Source organism: Pseudochaenichthys georgianus, chromosome 22, assembly GCF_902827115.2.
Source record: "Pseudochaenichthys georgianus chromosome 22, fPseGeo1.2, whole genome shotgun sequence".
Lineage (NCBI taxonomy): Eukaryota > Metazoa > Chordata > Actinopteri > Perciformes > Channichthyidae > Pseudochaenichthys > Pseudochaenichthys georgianus.
In genome coordinates, this window is record NC_047524.1 from 7,227,809 (window position 1) to 7,235,229 (window position 7,421).

Here is a 7,421-nt window from a genome sequence, read left to right on the forward strand (position 1 = left end):
AATCCCTCCTCCACCACCATGCACATGTACGTCAGAGTGATGGAGGACGTGAGCTGCAGCTGAGAGAGACTCCATGCTGGTGAAAGGTCGTCTAATCCCACACATGGAGAGCCTCTCTGTGGAGGCGGCCGGCGGTCAGAGACCTCGTCCCAGTGGTATTTTTCTCCCTGGTGTTATCATCACTGGGAAACCCCCACAACCAACATGTGGTGGAGGAATATTTCACATCCTTTACTGAAGTATAAGTACTGTACATTTTACATTTATATAATTTCAGTTTAATATTTCATCTGTCACATACTTATGTATAATACCTTGCTTTATATCTTGTTATTGTTCATTTGTAAATTCAACATGTATATTTTCTACTTTCTTGTTTATTTCTTGTCTTGTACAATGCCATGTCTTTTTATGCTGCTGCAACACAAAAAATGCCCAAACTGGGATCAATAAAGTACTATCTTATCTCTTATCTTAATACCACAGTAAAAGTCCTGCGGTCAAAACCTTACTTAAGAGTATGTATTTAGCTAAATTAAATAAATGTGTATAATGTTAAATGGTTTCCTATTACATATTTGATGTTTTTGATATATTATTGCTGCATTAATGTGTATATCACATTTGACTGCTGTACATGTTTAAGGTTGTGCTGATTTGAAACCCTTCATATAGTTGCTGTTGTTTAATTAACAGCAATGCATCATGTTCTATAGGACCCTCAAATTCTGTATGCCCTCTTTCAAGCAACCATATGCCATTGACTAAACAAGTAAATAGATCATATGTTGATTTTTTTATTGTTGCCTTGATCAGTTAAAGGTGGGGTAGGTCATTCACTTCAGAAACACTTTTTGCTATATTCCATGGAATGCTCTTAACATCCCGATAGTAATGAATACATTAAATGCTTTTTTTTGTTTTTGCTGCCAGTCAAGAAATGACGCTTCGTGATTGGTCAACACCCGACAGCGAAATATGTCCCAACCAGAGCCATAGAGAGATAAGAGTTACGACACTCTTTGATGTCGCCGCCAGCCGGTCACGTGGTTTATGTATGCCGGGATAGTTCAAAACGCACTTCCGTGGCAATGCTTCTCTATGGCAAAAACAGCACAAACATGGTCAAAATAGTCATAGATTAAACCAACGCTGTTATTTTTTTAAAGATTGCTTTCATATTTACATGATGTGGTTACACTTTGTATGGATTGGCAATATTTACAAGTTTCGTTATTTAACGATATTGTGAGGGGAAAGTGTGGTAGCACAAGCAGGCTATGTTGCTGTCACTGTCAGGGCAGTCACGTCCGTAGTATAGTTGCGCTGTCATGTTCTTATATGGGACAGACAGACCGCAGCGATTGCGTTATTGAATGGTAAATATATAAATGATCAGCATGATCATGTTAAGACTATGAATATCATTTGACCACAACAGTGGATGAACAATTGATATATGTGTTTGAACAAGAACAACAGGAAGAACAAAGTAAAAGGGACGAACAAATGTGTGAACAAGTATTAAGAACAGTGTATGGAAAAAGTGATGTGTGTTAGAACAAAACAAAGTCAAATGAATGAGAATGAGAACAAAGAGGGTTAGGGTTCAACAGAAAAAGATTAATTCAGCCAAAAAACACAATTTTGATTAATCTAAAGTGTAAAACAATCTTCAACACAGACCAAATTAGTGCCCTTGGACAACAAAACATATGGTGGGGCAAAGAAACGATAAATTAAATTGAGAGAGTGGGAGACTGAAAATGATTACTATGATAAATATTCAAACTATTTACAAAACTATTTACAGAAGCTCCTGTTGAACCATGGTTCAACAGAGCAACAAAAACAGGTTTGTCAACAATAACAATTAAAATGACGAGGCCACTTTGCCAGGGGGAGGTGATCCAGCGACGAGACAATAAAGCAATTCATATTAAGTTCTGTTGAGACACCACAGGATATAAAACCTTCCAAGCGATGACCTCTCCTCACCTTTCACCTGTATTTCCTCAGGAGACTCAGGTCCTTCAACGTCTGCAGCACAATAAGCACCCACCCACAATTGTTGTTCGCACAAGCATAATTGTGCGAACAACAATTGTGGGTGGGTGGGGGGGGGGGGGGCATTTTACAAATATTTACAAACAACTATTTACAAAAAAGCAATACAGAACTCTAGTCTAGGGCATCCAGGGGCCTAATCATTTTGAAAAAAACAAGAAGGTTCTTTGTGAAAGGGACATCCTCTTCATCTGTTTCCTGGGCCCTAAAAAGCAGAGCAAGAATAGGAACAGTGGTGAATAATGGGAGAGAATACAGTTGGGAGCAGACTGAACAGAGGACATAGCAATATTCATGTTAAAATGTTTGCACAATAAATATTATGGCACTTTCGTTTATATTGCATTTGAATAGATCAGTTGTCATACATAGCATTTGGGTGCTCTAATCGATCCGAGAAGGGGTTCCGGATGTATGGCTTCCCTAAGGACGTAGAGCGAAGGAAGAGATGGATGGCAATGGTCAACAGACAAAACCTGTGTCTGAAAGAGGACAACAACAGCAGAAAACTCTGTCATGTAAGTAATATTCACAGAGGTGACATGACTTATTAACATTTTAAAGGGCATCATATTTCCAAGTGTAGAGAATTATGACTCTTCAATGACATTTGAAGTGTGCAGGGGAAACTGATCAAACCTACCTACTACCCACAGGTACACTTTGAAGACGACCAATATATTGGCAACAAATCGGGAGGAAATTTGAGGTTGAGGCCAGATGCTGTTCCAACAGTATTTATACATCGGCCTAAACCAAAAAGGAGAAAATTCACGTCAAGGAGTATGCCTCCAGCTGTCAGGAATAATGACCACACCTATTACTGCACATCAAACATTGGTATGATATATGAAGCTAACAATGTTTCCCATGTTATATCATTCAAGGATAGACTACACTCCTAATGCAACTTTCAGATTATACAGCTTCAAAAATACCAGGGTTCATGGATTCTCTGAAGACTCATATACCACATGTACATAATCTACAGATTTCTTCATACTTTAACATTGCCAATAGACGAACTTAGATGAATGTCACTATAGGAGTATAGTGTACCCTTAAATGACAATAGGTGCACATGTAAAGGCAGCATACACATAGCAATTGCCACGTTATTGTTACAGAGATTCAGGGAGATATTGAGGTGGAGTTCCAAGGGAATGAAAGGGACATCACAGACAGAGAGAGTGAGACAGGTGTCAGCAGACTGCCAGGGGCCAGTATGTCAGGGGCCGACAATCAAGAGGCCACCTTACCAGAGATCAGTGTGCCAGGAACCAGTCAGTCAGGGGTCAGCTATGAAGAGGCCAGTTTGCCAGGGTCAGGTGCTCCAGGGACCAGACTGCCAAGGGCCAGTTGTGACCGGGCTCACGTGGAGGATCAAATGAGGCAACTGAGAAGGGAGAGATTTCTAAGAAAGAGAGCCGAGAGGGCTCTGGTAAACCAGAAGAGGATTCATTCGGCATTAAAAACAAAAACACAATTTGATTAATCTAAAGTTTCAAAAAATCTTCAACACAGACCAAATTAGAGCACTTGGGCAATCAAAAAAAGGTGGGATACGGTGGGGGAAAGAAACCGTGAAAAAAGCAAAACAACTAAGGTTATGTTGTGGCACTACAGGATATAAAACCCTCCAAGCCATGCCTCTGCCTGACATCAGGACCATTCAGAGGAGGATGCAGCACGTCAAACTGGAGCCAGGAGTGTTGGGGGAGGTGTTTGATATGCTGAGGCTGAAGGCAGATGGCATGAGTGAGATGGAGAAGAAATGTGTGCTCACCTTGGATGAGATGTCCATCACCCCTAGCGTGGAGCTGCATCTGGGAACAGGGAGGCTGTTTGGGAACACAACTCTACCTGGCCACAAAGGCCAGGCCACTCATGCCTTATTTTCATGCTGGCTGGTGCTACTACGCGGTGGAAACAGGTTGTGGCTTACCACTCACCGTGGGCCAGTCCCTATCGCCAGTGCATACTGGCAGTTACGTGGAGGATGGATCAGACCACTTGGCAGACTTCCTGGACACGCAGAACAGCAGCTGCAGTCCTCCTGACGTTCTGAGAGTGGAGCAGCTAGGAGACCTGACAACACCACCTGACATCACTAAAACCGAGTCCTGTGTGCTATACCACCTTGCAGGATACATCGTGAAAAGGGTCATCAGCTTCTCACTTTGTGACAAATGCCAGTGTGCCCTAGTGAAAAATGTCAGTGATGGTGAAAAAGAGAGAGCTGGTCTGCTGGTATTAAAAGAATTTAAAAGGGGTGCACTTTACCGTCCATCAGATGAGGTTTTCACCCTTGTTCAGAACGTGGAGCAGCTGTTCCGTGTGAGGACGAGCGATTCCCTCATGGAGTCCTCAAATGCAGTGTCACAGCTGGAACAAGAAGCCATGTTGCTGGACAGCAACCTGCCCTCATGCCATGACCTGAAGAAAAAAATCCTCTCAACATACATCAGGCTGAGATTAAGGATTGCATCAGAGTGCATCAGGGCTGAGAGGAAGGATAAACATAAAGGGTATCTTGGCAGCAAGAGTCAGAGTAAGAAGGCAAAGAAGACCCAACAGACCTCTGCACCGAAGGTCATAACATCTAGGCGATGTACTTGGCATCTCCATTCCCGGTCCTCCGTCAGCAGCCTCCAGCCTCCTCTTCCTTCAGCAGCAGCAGCCCCCGCCAGCAGCAGCAGCAGCAGCAGCCATATGAGGCTGACATATGAGGCTGAATAAAAAAAAAGTGCAAATTATTTTTTTTACAGTGTTTATTTTGTTAAAAATAAACATTTTGGATGCATGACCATGTTTTAGGCTCATCCTTCATTCACTGCTGTAGAGTAGCCTATTCAGTAGGCTATCATTTGTTTAAGACTGAATAATACCTTTGAAGAACAATCATTAAACTAGTGTGTATATTACAACACAAAGGAATCTATCCTAGCATGCCATCAAGCATTAAAAAGTAGAGCTAGGCTAGTTGTACAGTACAGATGAGTTAACACGGAACAGTACAAAAAAAAAACTAAATACAGTCAACATGTCACATAATGAAATGTTAGTATATCCCAAAATGCAATGAAATATTTATCACAAACGCCACCTCATTTCTACTAGTGCTAGCAGTTAAGTCATATCATACAGAAAAAGCCGACTAAGGATGGCTGACACGGTCAGGTTCAGCAGATACAAACCAAAATAACAATAAAAACACATAATCAATCTAAATCCTGCTTGTTAGTTACCCAGCATCATTGATATATAAGCTGCTAGCGATTTATTACTGAAATCTTACCTTCAAATCAAAGCTGACGAAGTCGCGCTAGCTAACTAGCAGGCAATGCTAGCAAAATTGGTTGTGACAACCAAGATAAAATATAGATAATTACGCTGTGCATATACAAATGAAGACCAGTATAAGCATCATAAAGGGCCTCTGATACAATATAGACAGTTGACAATTCAAAAGAGTTCGATATTTCAGCAACTTACCTCTGGAACTAATCGACGCGACGCAATGTAAGTGAATGAGGTCCAACCCGGTCCAACGCCCAAATGACAATATGTTGAACTATTTCGATGTCCATACCCCGGAAGTAGGCGCCGCCATTTTTTACAACGGAGGTCTATGGGAGTGTCGTAACTATTATGTATCATTCCACAATCATCATTCACATTCCACAATGTATCATTCCACAATGTTTATCATCATGAAATGAATATCTATATATTTTATACTATACTGCTTACCGTTTTCATACTTTATATATCTTAGCATATTCATACACACTGTCCATACTGCTCACAGGCTGATATCTAGTGTATTCATACCCCACTGTTTATTCATCATTCAATTCATTCTATATGTTATTCTGTAGATTGTGTACATTACTTTCCACTTCACTGCTTGTTGCACCTGGTTAGAAGCTAAACTGCATTTCGTTGTCTCAGTACGAATAAAGCTCTCTGGGAAAGGTTGACTTACTGTTCGACATGAAGCTAGAAGCTACCTTACAGTACACAGTTGATCCGGAGTCCTGTCAGTTAAAGTGTTTCATAGTTAGCTTAGCTTAGCATCAAACTAGCACTGAAATATATGATTCCTGGATGTTATGTGACAGTATTTCTGAGAAAGAGTCAGCTGAAATGGTGGCATAGTTGCCACTGCTTTACGTGTCGACAGCATGTTTGAACGTATTTGCAGCAGTAAATGTGGCTGTCTGGCCACTGACGTTGCCATAACAACACCTGCATTTAAATGTGCAACCTCTTTTTGTGACAGATTTTTGCATTCAATTATAATTCTTCTGATTGATATTTCCTATTGACAGCTAGTTTCTATGTGAACATTATGAGATGGACAGTCAGCCAACAAGCTTTTTATACAAATACTTCAATCAAAGCTAATCCAGTGGGGCTCCTGAAAGGGGGCAAGGGACACTATGCTCCCAAATATTAAGCCTTGACCCCCATCTTAAAATTGATATGATCAAAAAATGATCTGCATTGTCGGAGGACTTTTTTCCTCATTATCATGTCAAATTGTACAGCTTTCCTTAGTGTTGAATGCAGAAAGATGACTATATTAGAGTATTAAGTGAAAATGACTATATTAAAGTGTGATGTGAATATATTAAGTGAATTACTCAAACTGCATTTGTAGGAATGATTCTGTCCTATTGGCAGATAACTACTCTAACAGTGATATCTCCAAGAGATGTACATTTAACTATTTTCAATTGGTACATTTTGTGACTGTGTGGTGACACTCATTTTAATGAAGACAAATGTGTGTATCTTGAAATTCATTTATTTGACAGAGCTGGAAACTGATTGACTTACATACTTGTTTGTGTTTATCCACAGTCATCACAGATGAGCCAAACAGAGTAGAGGATGAAGAAAGGAGAACAGGAGAAAGGGACACACAAGAAGGAGATACAACAGACAAGAACGACAATGGAGACAACAATGAACAGGAACACCAGAACAGACAAGAGTCAATGGGTAACATGACTGATTTAGGGACTGCAGATACAGGGCCAAGGCAAGTGAGACATCACTGCTTTCCATCCAGCATGCTTGGCCAGCAAAAGAGATAATTTCAACGGCAAACAGCAAGAGATGAGGGATTATTATTTCCTCCTTCCATCGCTTTTTCTGTTTAATCTGATTACTAACAACTTCTAATAATTTGACAGTTTATGATTTAATTGGAAAATAAAGTGTTTTTAAATAATAAACCCGTTTCTGATTCGGATTCTTTGATTTTTGTTGACATATGGGTGTTGAGAGATGTATCCATATCTCTTGATGTTGCTCTCAAAGTGCACAAGATTGATGCTTTTAAC

At 40.4% G+C, this 7,421-nt stretch overlaps 2 long non-coding RNA genes across 3 annotated transcripts; both read right to left on the reverse strand.

Moving 5' to 3' along the window:
* Positions 1-783: 783 nt before the first annotated feature.
* LOC139432892 (uncharacterized) lies at positions 784-2,115 on the reverse strand. Its single transcript, XR_011642478.1, has 2 exons — positions 1,999-2,115; positions 784-1,099 (listed from the first exon to the last, which is right to left on the reverse strand). It is a non-coding gene; the product is annotated as an uncharacterized lncRNA (long non-coding RNA).
* A 107-nt stretch (positions 2,116-2,222) lies between these two features.
* LOC117467318 (uncharacterized) lies at positions 2,223-5,650 on the reverse strand. Of its 2 annotated transcripts, none has more exons than XR_004554373.2 (7): positions 5,563-5,650; positions 4,647-4,798; positions 4,351-4,503; positions 3,327-4,269; positions 2,718-2,817; positions 2,436-2,549; positions 2,223-2,272 (listed from the first exon to the last, which is right to left on the reverse strand). It is a non-coding gene; the product is annotated as an uncharacterized lncRNA (long non-coding RNA). The 2 variants fall into 2 exon arrangements; XR_011642477.1 differs by having other exon boundaries at positions 2,711-2,817.
* Between the last annotated feature and the right edge of the window lie 1,771 nt (positions 5,651-7,421).